This window comes from Prionailurus bengalensis, chromosome A2 (genome assembly GCF_016509475.1).
Source record: "Prionailurus bengalensis isolate Pbe53 chromosome A2, Fcat_Pben_1.1_paternal_pri, whole genome shotgun sequence".
Classification (NCBI taxonomy): Eukaryota; Metazoa; Chordata; class Mammalia; order Carnivora; family Felidae; genus Prionailurus; species Prionailurus bengalensis.
In genome coordinates, this window is record NC_057348.1 from 96,287,577 (window position 1) to 96,303,983 (window position 16,407).

The 16,407-nt window shown below is 39.2% G+C and overlaps 1 protein-coding gene across 1 annotated transcript in view; it reads right to left on the reverse strand.

Moving 5' to 3' along the window:
* The window catches only part of CALCR (calcitonin receptor), a 156,110-nt gene extending 140,442 nt beyond the window's left edge, over positions 1 to 15,668 (reverse strand). Inside the window, exon 1 of the mRNA XM_043588866.1 lies at positions 15,458 to 15,668. The gene's annotated coding sequence lies outside the window, so the exon portion shown is untranslated. The remainder of the gene's footprint in view (positions 1 to 15,457) is intronic.
* Between the last annotated feature and the right edge of the window lie 739 nt (positions 15,669 to 16,407).

The following is a 16,407-nucleotide window of genomic DNA, read 5'->3' on the forward strand; positions in this document are numbered from 1 at the left end:
TTAAAAAAATCTATCATCAATTACCGTCATCATTAGATAAAAAGAAGGGATATTTTTGCTCCAGTAAAGGAAGAATGTAATCTCAGAACAAAGTGCAGTCCTTTAAATCAAACACACATCGTGTCGGGAGAAACTCTTGACATTGTCTTTGATCTTTTTATTTTGCTGCCAGACAGTGAAACTCCACCATGGATCAGCATGGGCCATCAGGCCCTATTTGAAGACCATCATTTTAAAGGCTACGTGGGACGTGGAAAAATCATGGACAGGTAGCAAACAAACCTGGGTGAGAATGCATGCTCTGTTTTTAGTAGTTCTGAACAGCAATCCAAACCACGTGCTCCAAAGTTAGGCGGTTTAGGCCTAAATCCTGCCTCTGCTTTGAGATATATCACCTTTAAGTCCCTAAGCCTCACCTGTCTCCGTAGGTAAAATGGGTATAATAAGAATGCCTGTGATTATTATGAAAAATAAATGGGATTATTTGTCCATGACTCAACCTAATTAGCCCTCAAAAATGTAAGTTTTAAAAGTAACTTACTGTTCACATATTATTAACTATTATAATTATTTTATTCTTATTTCTTATTATTAATTTATTTGGCTTCTTTGATTTTCAGTTTTCCCATCTGCAAAGCAGAGATAAAAATAACTAGCTTGCAGGGTGATTGTGGAGCCTAAATGAGATGATGCATGTTTGTACACAGACTGGCATATACCAGAAGCCCAATAAGTGGTGGTCCCTGCTATTTCTTGTAACATTTCCCCTCTTTGCTCTCTTAGTGCATTCACAGTTGTCAAACTGCCTTTGGCTCCTCCAAGCCCCTCTTTGGTGCCCTATTTGGAACTCTGTCCCAGGCTCCACCCAATCCCTCTCTCATGCTACCTCTCCCATTCATTTGTCCCTCAAAGTCCTGAGTGCATCTGAAGGTAATTTCAGCAACATATCACCTTGGGAAAGTTTTTAAACAAATACACTGAGAAATCCTAAAAGCAAATCACATGCATGATTGTCACTTAAAAATTCAGTGATGTCTATTTTGGAGCTCTGCGTAAAGTATTATGAAGAGGAGGGGCTCCGGGGTGGCTCAGTCGCTCAGTTGTTTAAGCGTCTGATTCTTGATTTTGGTTCAGGTCATGATCTAAACAGTTCGTGAGTTCGAGCTCCGCGTCGGGCTCTCTGCTGTCATTACAGAGCCTGTTTCAGACCCCCCTCTCCCTGCCACACCTCCCCACTGCTCGTGCTCTCTCTCTCTCACTCTCTCAAAATAAATAAACATAAAAAATATTTTTAAATAACTATTATGAAGAGGAAAGAAAACAAAATGAAGGTTTTACAACAAAAATCTCTAGTTTGGATACAATGAGTAATGGTAAGACCAGATAAGCTTTCTTTCTTTCCTACCTAAGTCTTTTTTTTAGGTGTCCATCAGCCTGGACAACTCAGGGAGTCACCCAAGGTGCTGTATATCTCCCATACATTGCCCTATTGCCTACATCTCCCTACCTAATGCCCACTAGTCACCATGGTGGTTATGTCTGTATCCTGACCTTTCTTTTTTAAATATAGGGTCTGAGATTCTGGACAGTGACAGATTCAAAAGGAGAAATTAACTCAGCCTATGTTGCTATAATCTTGGTTCCTCAATGAAGAGTATCTTATTTCCTAGCACATATCTCTCTATTCAATAGAGGTATATATTCAATATAAAATTGTTTAATGCAGCATGGGATGGAACCGATATACCTGTGTGACACTGGAGAAGTTTTGTCTCCTTTATTTCTTCATTTATATGATGGAGGAGTTGGATTATAACCTCTAAGATCTGCTCTAATCATCTATAAAAACGTGTGTACTAAAGGAGTAGCGAATGGTACAAGGTTGTTTGAGAAGATGACATACAAGTGACTGAGAAGAGGAAACGTGACAGGGAGGTGCTATATTCTTTTGAAACTTCCTCAAATGCACTAGTAAATTATGGATTAACATAAATTAACATGAGTAGAACTTAAATATCCGAATGAAGGCTGGGAATGTAAAGCTGATGGCGAGAGAGAACTTTTATTGCAAACCTTGGTGTATTAAAACTAGATGTTTTCTCCTGAATCTTTCAGGTGGGACCTTTTAACAAATATGAAGAAGAGCTCAGGTGTATTATTCTCATTATGCTAAGAGATAGCATGGGGCTGGGGGTTAGGGGGTAGGAGCTTAGAAAAATTCATGCCTTAAATCAAGAGAGAAGTAGCAAAGAAAGTAGGCTCTGTCTCATCTTTCGAGGTTCAACATGTTATCAGTCAGTCTGCTCTGAATCATAACCTTTCTCAGTGTGTCAACTTTGGCTTTCTGGAAGGGAAAATTTTAGGCAGGGTCTAAATGAATTCTATAATGCAGTGTTTATGAACCTTTGGGCTTCTGCTAAATTGATTTTACTAATTTACTTGTTTGAAGGTTACCTAAACTGAACAGAATGGTGGCCTATCCTTTTCTGTTAGAGAACTGATCAATTTTCAAAAGCATTCAAGATGTGTTTCTGTGTTAAAGTCCAAGGGCTTTTCCCCCCCATCCTAAGAGGGTATTTTGCATTACTGAGGACAATATAAATATTATTCTGTAATATTTTGAGATTATAGAGGGCAAAGAAGATCCTGAAGTGTTCGTTTTTTTTGTTTGTTTGTTTGTTTTGTTTTTGTTTTTTTTTTTCTTGAGTGCTTAGAATATAGAGTCACAGGGGTGCCTGGCTGGCTCAGTCAGTAGAGCATGGAACTCTTGATCTCGGGGTCATGAATTTTAAGCCCCATGTTGGGCGTAGAGCTTTCTTTAAAGGAAATACATAAATAAAAATTTTAAAAAAAGAATATAGCATCACATCAAATTGACACAAGAAATGCTAAGAGTAGATTTTCTTTTCCCATTAGATTGAAGTAAAACAAAGTATCTCCTTGTGCTATATACACATTTTTTTCTTTTATTCTTTTTCTCCATGAATTTGATTACACTTTTCTACAACTTTGAAGGATAAAAGCTTCTCACTTTGTGATGCATTCATTTCCTGGCCTCTGAAATGATAACTTACTGCTGGAAAAACTACTTGATTCACAGGGAAATTGGATAATCTAATGCAAAGCAGTTAGGTTCTAGATCAATATTCTGTGAAATATCCCTGACACACATGTTTTCCAATTCTTTCTTTCATTATTCTTAAAATGAGCTGTAACAGTGGGGGGGGGGGGGAAGCTTTAGAGTAAAACGCATTACACAATACACTGCATGAAAAATTTCACAGCAGTAAATAAGAGAACTATAATATTAGAAAATAAAATAACCTCAGATATGGTAAATAAATTAAAAGGGATCAGAGATGGTAAATAGAAATCCCTTGTGAGCAGCTGAGCATCCTGAACACGGAAGCGCACACAGATTTTCCCTCGGGTATCTGATCAGATCTCCCCCACTGCACGAGTACTCAGAGTGCTGACATAGTCACCGCGTAGGGAAATGAGACCGCTTAGAGCACATGGAAAAGACTTGGCATGCTCCAAAATAGATCTTGGAAAGTTTATCATCTCCAAGTGAGTGAATAGGAAACTTGACCATTTTTAGACTAATTAAAATTCAATGTATTTGTACTTGCCATTTTTAGACCACTTTTTCCCCCCACATCATTAAGACCATATATATCATGGGTTTCTGACTAATTTCCATGGAAGTAATCAAAATATAGTTTTGAAATTCTACTTAAAACCATGTCTTGTTAAGAGTTGTGTTTTGCATTTTTGCAGCAGAAATTGCACCTTTAAAAGAATAAAAACAGATTAACTTTTTGAATTTGACTCTGCTTTTCATGAATGAGGTGTCAACTTGGCAAAGTACAATTTCCTCTTCTTGTAAACCACAGGGCAGAGTGGAATACTATTAGCATGGGTACATCTCATGACAGCTATGGAGATTAATATTTAGAACAAATTAGGAAAACCACTATTTAATTCTTTTAATTTTCCAAGAAAAAGAAATCTGTGGATCTGCTGCTGAAAGACATGCAAAAATGCAAAATTGAAAGACATTTTATGTCATAATAACAAATTTTGGCTGTTAAGCTTTTAACATAAATTTATAATAAATACATTTCCCTTTTAGCATTTACTTACTCTCAGGAGCCAGACCTCCTTGGTTCCTTTCCAAATCTGTCGTGGATTAAGCTGCGTCTTCTCCCATAGGTTACTTACCTCTCTGTGCTTTAGTTTCTTCATTGTGTAAAGAGAATAATTATAATACCTACCTGAGAGGGTTGCTGTGAAGATTAAATATATTAATATCTATTATTATCACTGGCTCAAAGTAAGTTCTATGTAAGTGTTACTATTATTATTACTACCATTATCACCATTATTAAAATATTTCAATAAATCTATTTTTTATCTAAGTATCCTTGAAAGTTGTTAAAACATACTTTTCTTAAAAACAGGAAATTACACTGCTGGGAGTCTGAGACTGATCAAAATTTCACATTGGGCTCTGTTTAGAGTATGGTCTGGTCAATTCCAACACCATAACTTAATTTCTAAGAGTTTCCCATGTACAAGTTGTTTATATTGATGGAGTGTTCTTACTCCAGCTAGTTTTGCATACTGTAACTTGAAATACTTATTTAAAAAAACCTCATTTGAGCCAAATAATTTGTGAAAAGTTCTTACTTAGAAATACTTATTTTGATATACCGGCAATAAGGCAGACAGGTGAAAAATGTAGTTGGTTAAAACTGCAGATTCAAAAGAGGCTAAGAACTATAGATACAGTTATGATAACTTATAAAAGTGATTCGATTCTTAAAAGCCCCGTATCCTCCAAGGGTGATATAGATTAAAATTAGCTTTTACAAGAGTGGGTACGGTTTTACCTTAGCAGGTGTTAGCCCCCTTTAAACTCATGAATATGACACCAGGTGGTCAATCCTACTATGAAAAGTTGCATCTAAGGGGATATTTGAATCTTATCAAAAAGGCACACCTGCCCCCAAGTCACACTTGTGTTAGTACTTAAAATTCCTGCTATTATCTTCACTTTCTTTCAGAAAGGCAGATTTTCCAAAGATTTTCAGCCAGATATCAAGAGGCAGTGTACCATAAAAGGGTCTTATAGTCACATAAATTGAGAAATGCTGTGGATGGGACAAGATTAAACGGATGTACTCCTTCAATTTGTTACATAGATATTTATTTAGCGCGCTGGGAATTAAAAGTGTCAACAAGACAGACCTTGTGGAATTTATATTCTAATGTAGGTGATAGAAAACTAAAAGAAACAGACACAAAAATAAAATGCTTACAAACTGTATTGACTATTATGAAGGAAATAAGCAAAGAGCTGAGATAAGAGATTAGTAGGACAACACATACTTTAGAAAGTGCAGGGACTATAGCGGGACTCTCCAGGGAGTGAGCGTTGTTAAGCTAAGGCCTGAAGTAAGAGAAGCAGCCAGCCATGTGCCAGTGGGTGAAAAGAACATCCCGGACAGGGGGAAGGGCACGTGCGAGGGCATGAGGGGGAAAGGGTATAGTGCCTTCCAGTGAATGGATCAAGATCAGCGTGGTGGAGTGAGTGGTCCCAGTAGATGAGGCTGGGCTCATAGGCTGTGGCTGCCAAGTCACACACAGGAACTGGAGGCCAAGGTGATGAGTGTGAGCATGGGTTCAGGTGTCCCCGGAAGCTGTTATGGACAGAGGAGAAACCGAATCTGGGTTACATTTGAGGAGCTCATTTTGGGTGCTGAGCAGAGAATGTGTCAGGAGAGGCCCAAGGGCTAGTGAGCAGGCCACATAGGAGGCTGTTGGGATGGCCCCGGCAAGAGCTGATGGTGTGGGGGCTACATTACAGGCGGTGGATACGCAACGAAGCCCACTTCTCACAGTTTTCAACAAGCTGATGTGTGGCATAAAGTTTCAAGTTTGGGAACAAAGATCCAAAATGATTTGATTGGAGAACACACAACAGGAAATGCCAGGTTTAAGAATTAGCTCCTAAATCGTTGATAATGCAAATATACTTTTTTTTTTTCCTGAAGGGAATAAAGGTTTATTCCACTACAATATTACCTGCAGGGAGCAGTGTTTATAGGAAGAGGGTAAGAGGAAAGCAATTGATTTTGGCAAGCAAAAAAGGAGCTGAGAGGGAGATTGTGGAAAGATTCAAGCAATGGGGATTTTTGTTAGGAAAGCGGGCTTCTGCAATAAATGGGAATACTGTGAGTGGAGGTGCTTGGGGAGCTAAGAGAAGAAAAGGGACATAAGAGACAGCGTCTTATGCAGTGTAGTTCAGGGCCACTGTTACTTATGTGTTCAACTGGCCTCGTGGTTATCTAATATAAGGACATTCATGCAATTTTTTTTTTTTTTTGCAAATGTTCACAACTCCCTGCAATTCTGCAGACTCTTCAAGAAGAGCACTGGACTTGGAGTCTGAAGACTGGAGTTCTCAAGGCAGCACTGTCACCTACTGATGGGGAAATATGCCATTGCATATTCCTCTTTAATGAAAGAGGTCTCCTCTTTAATGAAAGCATTGGACCTCTTATTAATAATAAGGATACAATATTAGTTACCAAGAAAATGTATGACATTACCTGAAATACCAGGAATGCCTCTTTAACAAATTAAAATGCAGTTCAATGAGGCTCTAACTTGCAGTTTTGATATTTGCTGATTCCAAGTTGCTACTCCTCAAATTTGCCCAGAGTCTTAATATTTTAGTAGGTAAGAAATGCGAAGTTTCTCATTGAACTTCTATTTACTAAAATAACATATCTAATTTGCAAGAATATACGTTTTCCTCACTGGATGCAATAAAATTATTTTCATTCTGAATGGGAAGAAAAGCACCCCAGCAAATTCTTGCTTTTCCTTGAATTGACCCTCGAGCAACAATGATCGCTCACCACTTTGCTGGGATTTTTTGCCTTAATGCCATCTTTGCAGTCTATATGATGTTAGGAATGAAAAAGTGTTCTAATATTGTCCTGACCTTTTAGCCCTGTAGTAGGCCCAGGGAAGGAGGTGCTAAAGCAATTTGCATTATTGTGTTCTTTGTGTCATGAATTTCTTTGAATCTTGGGGTAAAGAGATCCCATCTCAATGTCTGTAAACATGGACGTTTTCCACAATACACCCTTCGTGCCTGCAAGAATTCTGTCGGACTTAAGGTTGGAAACAAATAATTATGCTGAAGTTTGGGTTAATTCATGTATGAGTCATGTCCATCTGAAATTCAAACTTGGCAATGGTGCCATTTGCCTTTCCCTTTGCCCTTATTGCCCTGGTTGACTTTGTGAGCCCCCTGCTCGAGAGGCAACTTCCTCAAATAGCAGAACTTTCCTTTAAAAATTTTTATTATCAAGGAGATTTTTTTTTTCCTTAGGATAGTTCTGGGATAAGTGCCATTCCTTTTGGGCTCCAGAAGAGGATAAATATAGCTATCATATTTGGCTGACACCAAATTCATCTCTGTTTGTAATAAATTAACAGCTACTTCATAGAAATAGGTTTGGGTCAGACAAGAAAGCCTAAAATCCTAGAACATATCACATTTCACATTTTCATCGCAGTGCAGGGGGTTCCTGCTTATGTGTGTAGCTATCTAGAATGTTCCCTTTTTCACAGAGCACGAGCCTGGACTATTGTGGGGTTTTCCAAAAGGCTGGGTCTTGGTTGTCAGGATGATAGCCACAGACCCGGCAGCCCCACTGGACTGGAAAGCTGAGCATAAAGCCTCCAGAGATACTGACTTAAAAGTCCATGTTGACAAGGGCTCCTATTTCTGTTATTGAAGGTTCTGATCATTCAATACAATTAATATAGACAAATTATAATTAAAAAAAATGTCCAAATCACCATCAAAATGTCATTTGTCTGCAGTAGGGCAGCATAGTTTTTTGGCATTAGGTGATCTTAGGTTTGAGTTCTAGCCCTGATGCTTTGGAGATGCATGAACCTTGGTGAGTCACGTAAGCTTTCTGAGTCTGTCTTCGTGAAATGGGCTTAATAATATCCCATATGATTGTCATGATAATGACTGAGCATTGCTGAATGCAGCACACAGTCAGGGTTCAACGAGTTGTAGTAGGCTGTTTTTGTTGTTACTTTAGTTATATTCCTAAATTCCCAGAGATACTAACTTGGTGACAATCAGTTATTCAAATAATTTAAGATTAATTGTTTCCAGGGCTTTGATCCACACTGGGAATATGAGAAGGGAAGTCCCATTTTTCGCCCCTGCCTACAGAGGTATAAATATCACCTAAGTAGCTTCAGCCTGGTGCAAGAGGCACGGGAGATGTAGAGGTATATGCTTTGTGATTAAGAAAGTGTGAGGGGGCCAGTGGAAAACAATTCTGCATGCTTAGAATGAATGCTATGTTCTGAATAAGTAAGCTATGTTTTTTACAAATGTTTTTTACTTATTTCTGAGAGAGAGAGAGAGAGAGAGAGAGAGAGCAGGGAAGGGGCAGAGAGAGAGGGAGACGGAGGATCTGAAGCAGGTTCTGCACTGACAGTAGACAGCATGATGCAGGGCATGAGATCATGACCTGAACCAAAACCGAGAGTCGGTCACTTAACCAACTGAGCCACCCAGGTCCCCCTGAATATGTAAGCTATGTATTAAATGCTCACTAAAGAAAATAGAGTTGGCTCTTCAAGTCAACACCGATTGAAGCTGGAAATAACAGTACCGGTGTAAGAAATGTGGGATGGATTACTGATTTGCAGCATACCAGAGAGAAGGGACTGAAATCTCTGGGGTATCAGCTAGTTGATACCTTAAAAGAGGAAAAATTTAAGGCTTAATGTGACAAAAATAATTTCAGGGAAAAAAAGCACCATATCTATGGCAACATTTAGGTTAGTTTAACTCATTTCAGTGAGAGAAGAGAAAGTCTCCTCTGTGTGCTGTGGAATACAGGATAAACGGATGACTCTGTCCTTTTTAATCGAGTAAGAAAATAAGAAAAATTAACAGATCTCTGCAACAGAAAAGGGAGATAAAGTGCCAGAAGACAAGTATAAAGTGGTATAACCTGTGCCTCAAAAGTGGTATTTTTCCCTGAAAGATTCACCCATACAACTTCTGAGTCTCCATTCTGAGAAATATTTGGATACTGAAATAATTGGGTTTTCTAAATTGTAGTCCCAGAGGGTAGGGGTTACCCTCTTTACCCCCCACCCAATACACTGTTATAATAAAGAGTTCATTTCAATGAATGAGAGACAAAAGGGAAGAATACTTTATACACAGACACATACATAGGAGCATGCATGGTACTTCCTAGAAGCTCTAAGGAAAGAGATATCAAGGTGTGATACTACATCTTGCCTTGGTGGGGGGTGGGGGGGTGGGAGAGGGTTGGCCATCCAGGTAAGGCCAAAAGAAGGAAGCAGCATTTAAGTGAAACTCTAGGGGACTGTAAAATTTCAAAGAAGGGAAATAAAGCAAGGAGTTCATGTCAAACTGATTGAAATTATTGTGGACCCTCAGTGTCTCAATTTCCTTGCTTCTCCTTTATTCCTCAACCCACTACTGAAATTGCTCTTAATTAAATCCAACTGTGATCTCTCACTTCTTACCCACTTGATTTACTTGTGGTGCCCACTTTTTTTCTCCCTGGCTTCCACAAAATCACTTTCTCTTGTGTTTCTTCCTTTCATCTAGCCTTTTATCTCTATCTTTTTTGCAGACTCTTGTCCCCTAAAAAAAACCCAAACAAACAAACAAAAAACCTGGTTCTCAGGATTGTGTCTTAGATGTTTTTCTTTTCTTCAAAATTTTCTGTCTTTTTTTTCCTTCTTCTTTCTTTTCAGTTTTTACTTCTCCAAAGGAGAAATCGTCCCTTCTTATACTATCAGCTGAAATAGATACACTTACATCTTCCTAATCCATATCTCTAATACAGAAGTCTTTCTCAAGTCACAAATTTCTGTATCTACTTCTACTGGACATCATCACATGGGTAAGTCAAATGCATCACATTCCAAATTAAATTCTTTATCTTCTGTCCCTAAAATATTCCTTGTCCAGACCACATGAAAGACACCCATCTCTCCAATTATCTGTGAAAGACACTTAGAATTGATCATACTATCAGCTCTCTCCCTCATTCATCTCACTTCCAGTTTCTACCATTTGCCCATTTCCACAAAGCTATCCCTACAATAATCTCCTGTTTTCTCTTCTTTTCTATCTCCCACAAGGTGACCCTAACTATTTCTCCCCTCTATAACTGCAATAAGGCTCCAGGTTTCCAGTTAATTTATATTCATTGCTCCTCCGACCTAATCTCTCCTATCTTCTGGCTGCTGTGATCTACCAGAACCACAGATCTGCTTATTTCAGTCCCCTACTTTAACTCCTTCGAGAAACCCCATTGTCTTCATGATAAAATGCAAATCCTTTAATGAGACAGGCACATAAGCCACTTGATGATCCCTGCTCTGCTGACCTCCCCAGCACCAACCCAAATACCCATGACTTCCTGAAATCACCATGTTGTTTTAAACCTCCAGAGCTTTTTAGAGTCTTGTGTCCTGCCTATAGCACACTTCGTCTCTTCCCCTCCTTATTCGGCTTCTTCTGTCTTGTCATATCAATGCCGGATGATATCCCCTTTAGGGTCACCTCCCTCAGAAAGCTTTTCTGATGCTCCGCTCACTTCTGTTCCTCCCTGCTTCCACAACATTCATAGCATTTCTTTATTGGAGTACTTACCACACGATGGTGTAACTATCTGTTGATATATCTGTGTCCTGCAGTTCCCAGGAAGCCCGGAGCTGTAACCTGTCACAAAATCCCCCAACTAGGACATAATAGGCATTTAGTAAATATGTACTGAGTTTAAAAATATGAGCAAAGCTTTAAGGATGGAAATTTGTTGAATGCGTTACAGGAGAATGACTAAGACATTTTGCAGGATGGAGGAAGGTAAGATTTGAAATGCCGGATTCTGAACTATGTAAGACAAGTAAAAGGCAGGGATGAAGACCAGGGCTGTGGAAAGAAACAAAATGCAAAGCAATACAGCTTCACCACTGAACCACTGATGTAAAGTCCCCCCCCCCCAACTACAAACCTCGATTTTGAGGCAACAGAATATAAACTGAGATTGAGAGGTGAGGGCACAAGGGTTGAAAGTGAAGGATGGACTCCAAACCTGGAGTCAATTTTTGCAGCATCATTATGGCTTCAGAACTGGAATTAGGGAATTGTTGTGGTTTCCAACTTGAATAGGAAAGATAAAATGGGACTATATCATGAAACATCTTAAATGCCTAGCTGAAGAGAGGGTTCTAAGTCTTATGGTCCCTCAGCAATCGCTGAATAATTCTGAACAGAAGGTGACAAAATGGGAGCTTAGAAAATAAGTCTGACCCTATTATATAACACTGAATGCATCAAGGAGTCTGAATGTAACTGAATATTAGGAGAATATTTAATTATTTTGTTAAAAATAATAAATGCTCAAAATAAAGGGGCGGCAGTGAAAGCAGAAGGAAGAAAAATGCAACATCCATAGGAAAAACTGGGGGTACCCTTGAGACTTGATAAGAGAGAAGAAGACATACATTTGCAACAGACATTTCAATGAGATAGAATGGTTAAATATTGATTACAAAAACAGAAAATATTTCACCGAGCTAGGTACTTTATTTCTTTGAGAAATATCTCCTTAGGTTTAGAGTACTGTGTTCTTCTTTTACAAAGAATACCAATTTATAGACTATTTTTAATAAAGGGGGACTTTTCATTTGAATGAGGACAGAATCTTAGACCGGTGAGGTATTCACAGGTACCCTGGAGGTATCGTGTGAAGTGACACAGGGCAGTGGCATAGAGCCACAGGCATAGTGGAAGAAGCATAGCCAGTTCTGATGACATATACATATTCTTGCCAAGCCAGCTTGGTGTTAGAGACCTTTAACTCTACTCTTTGATCAACTCTTCCTCCCCTAAAATTATTATTCTTAAAACAAAACAAACTACATTCCAATCAGATAACACTCTTTTCAGAATACCAATCCAAAAAAATAGCATTTAGAAGTATTGAGGAATATATTCTGATGACATTTTCTACCAATTCTTTGTCTCCAACTTATTCACGTCTAACATAAAATTCTAGAGACCCCAAACATTTCCATATGACCAGTTTTCTAAACTCATAAAGTAAAGCCAGAAACATACATTAATACTGGCTCCTATGTTTTGATAGAATTGAAAACAATTGTGACAACATAACCTATTATCAATTGATTTTAACCTTATTATATGGAGCTCTGGAAGATCATATTAACATTGAAAAGCACAAAGTTGTCACATAAAATAATGCTTTTGATTATAATTAAACTGGAAGAAACTCTCATACCAGAATGAAATGATTACTTATGTATTGGTCATTCTTTATTGGACACAAAATCCTTGAGGATAGGGATATGACGTATTTGTTTATGTATCTTCAGGTTTAATGCAATGCTTGACATATAACAAATAATCAAAAATATTTTTTAATGAATGACATTTAAAAAAGTATAACACTTACATAGAACCTACTGTGCACCAGGCACCTACCCACCGTGACTTACAAATATTAATTTGTTTAATTGTCATTAGAGAAATCTTTTACAAAGGAAATTAAGGCATGGGGAGGTTAGATTACTTGCCTGGAATCCTACAGCTTCTTAGAAAATGATGGAGCCAGGCATAAAACACAAGCATAGCCATTCTAGAATCTGTGCTCTTAACCAATATTGCTTTTTAAAAAAACTGCTGCCTTTAATTTTTAAGAAATGTTTGTAAATATATCTTTTATTACATTTTGAACTGAGAATAAGAAGACCTTGGTTTGTGTTAAATTTACATGGTTTGTGGCTTTGAGCAAGTTCATTAACCTAATGGGTCCTTAATTTCCTCATATGCAAAATCCAAATAATAGCTGGTACCTCACAAAGCTCTTGTGAGCCTTAAATAAAGTAATTTATGTGAAAATGCTAGAACATAGTTGGCACCTGGGATATGTTAGTTGGTGTGCCAAAGACAATGGTACTATTTTCCTCCTTCTCTCCTTTCAAAGGGTATATATTTGCACATGACACATCATTCAGGTCTTTTAAAAAATGAAAACAAATTCTATGTTTCTTAAAGCATTATTTCCAATATCTTTCCAAGCTAGAGCTAATTTACGAAAACATTTTCTGGATGGTCAGGTAAGCTTCAAACTCAATAGCTTGTTTTCTGGAGAAAAAAACATGTTTTTCCCGGAAGCTATTATGGTTTAAACATCTACCATCAGGGAAAACAACCTCTTTTTCTTCTAATTGGGAAATCAAATTAGATATAGTTTTTAAAGAAAAAAAGATTCAACCGACAGTAGAACATACGGCATTTATTTTCACCAAGAACCTCCAAAATTAACGGGCTCTACCAAATTTGACAGGAACCATCTCAAACAGTGGTTCCCAGTCAGGGCTTCACATTAAATCACATAAAAAAAAAAGTGGACCCTTCCTCAGATATTCTGATTTAATTGGTTTGGGGAAGGGTCTAGATAACCTTATTCTTTTGAAAGCTCTCCCATTGATTCTAATTTGCAGCCTGAGTTGAGAACACTGGTTTAGGTTATCACTGAAAATATCACATCTCCTATTTCCATTTCATTTTTACTGCAGTAAAACACAACAGTAGATAATATCTTCATTCATGTCAACATTTAAAGAGTCTGAGAAGTTCACCAAGAACACAGTTGCCACAATACCACTATACTAAGATTTAGCTCCATTTCTTTAACTGATTGAAACAAATGCTACCTTTATACATCCATCATCATTCATTATCTGGAATTCAAATACATAACAAAATGGGAAACCAAAGCCGTATTTATATCAGGTAATTTTCTTCAACTCCAAGAATCATGAAACAATACAACTCTAAGATTATTTATGTGTTCTTGTGAATAAGTTATAATAAGGATTTCATGTTTACTCAGTGTATTGGTGTGGTCAATAAATAATCTTAGAGCATTTTACAATATGACTGAATATTATTCTTATGGCTATAGTTCCCAAAATTAACTGTAGATTAGAGGCATTGAACCAAAACAAATCCTGGCTGATGGATGTTTTCAGCTATGTTAAAATATTGAGTAGAAATAGTGCCCACTGAGAATACTGACTTAAACTAAAGATGTTTGCAAATCTAATCACCTTAGTTCCTTTCATAATGTCAGTGTAGAGAACCAGCACTTTCTACTTTTATAAGCTGAGTTCTTTAACTGAACACATAGTAGGCTAGCAACATGCTATTACAAATTATACTCTACAAATCCCACAACACTAAAAGCATTCCAACTCTATCTTTAGTGGTAAGCCAAAGTGGCCCAAATGTATAAAATATTTGCTTTCTCCTACCATTTAAAACACACTCAAACTTAGACACTCTGCTATTTAAAGATTACTTTCAGTAACTACATGGTCACACTTTGATTTCTTTTGAGCATTTCACTTTCCATCACCCAATAATTTCAACAAATAGCCTTGAACAGATGTCTTGGTTTAGGCTAACTAGAGCCACGAAATTGTCGGGGTCTCCCGAAGATCGGCAAATGGAACCCTGCCTCCTAGTCTCGCATACACCATATAATATTAGGTAAAGCTTTCAGGTAGAACTTTTCTTAGGCATATTTGCAAGGTAAAGCCTGAATAATGGGTTAAAAATCGAACTGGATTGTTGGAGTTTGACTTTGATTGGATTTCCTTGTACCTCAAGGAAAATGACTGCTTGGGGAAGAAGAATTCATCTGTTAGAGTTTTTCTTGATGTCTTTCACCCAGGCTTGGAAAGAGCATCATGAAAAAAGAGTACCCTTTTGGAAACTACGCACACAACATATTTTTCCTAATAGGTGTGAAGAATGGCTGCTATGCATAAATGATTGTTGGAAAATAATTCTCTGTAAAACATGACTTAACAAGCAACGCCATTCACCACTGTACACATTTCCAATATCCAGAACAACGATGACACATCACATAGATGCCGATATTATCTGTTTGTTAGTTAATAAACACCTTTTGGAAAAAATCCACAACCCTCAGCCCCGTAATTTTCATACCCAGTAAGTTGGAAAATAAAACTTTTGAGAGAAAATTGATATTAGCAACATAGTGAAAGTCACAAAAAATTTAGAGGAGCCTGCAATATGAAATCCTAAGTTGTAGCACCTTCCCAGGACAACCCTCTTTTCTCTAATCAAGGGTAAAGTGAGACGACTGAGACTAAAGCTGACCCTACATTTGAACCTCAAAGCACCACAATCAAACTGCAGTTTTGCAATCAAAAAACAAGGTACCTTGTGCCCTTCCACTGCTAACCATCCCCGGGAACATCCCAAAGCTTTAAGTCCCGTTCATTCCCAGACCCTCCTTACCTGGAATAGTCTCACAGGGCTGCTGGGCACAGCTCAGTAGAAGCGAAGGGCATTCGCAGGTGGTGGCTCCAGAGACTCAGGAACTCAAGCTACAGCGCCCATCTCCTGAGCAGGAGATGTCAGCCTCAGGGTGAGGTGCACGGGGTGCGCACCTCTCCAACCCCGGAAGGTCCGCGAGCCGCGCGGCGCAGCCCACCCAGTTGTCTGGGGGGCTGGCTTTCCTAGTTTGAGGAGAGAGCAAACTGCGTTAGTCCTCAGCCCTCCTCCTGCCCTCCCTCCCGATTCCCTGACACTTTACTTCTGCCTTAACTGATGGTTTAAACCTAGACCCAGCTTGTATTATGGGCTAAAAGGTAACTGCTTTTTCCCCATGCGTTGTTTCCATCTCCCCAAAGTCCAGGAGGCTCACCTTCCGGGCGCCTTCCTTCCCTCGCCCAGCTGTGAGCTGTGCGCAAACTTCTCCCGACTTAAGAGTCTTATCCTCGCCCGCGCTCCCGCCCCACCCCCGCCCGCCTCCCCCCAGGCTGCAAAGGAGGTGGCAGCGGAATTGATGAGCGCCAGCCCCCCCCAACCCCGCCCGCAAGCCCTCCCGCCCCCGCCAGCCCCCTCCAGTCCCTGGAGAGGGAGGGGCGAGCAGGAGAGCTACGAGCGCCTCGGTGCCAGCCCCTCTCGCCCCGGCCCACAAGTGGGGCTACGCCCGCGGCAGCTGCCTTGCTCCAGTCCGGGCTGGGGCTCACCCCACGAGTCCCGGAGACTAAAACGCGGCGTGAACACGGGGAGCAGGAGGGGAACTCGAGTTAGACCTTGGGTAGGGAGGAATGGGGAGGGGGGCGACAGTCTGGGTGGGAGATTCGTAGCTTGTCCCCGGAGGCAGCTTTCTGGGAGCCTTGTCCCTTCCCGGGAGATGCAAATTCCGGAGGGAGGTGAGTTTCTAAAAGGACCTACACCTA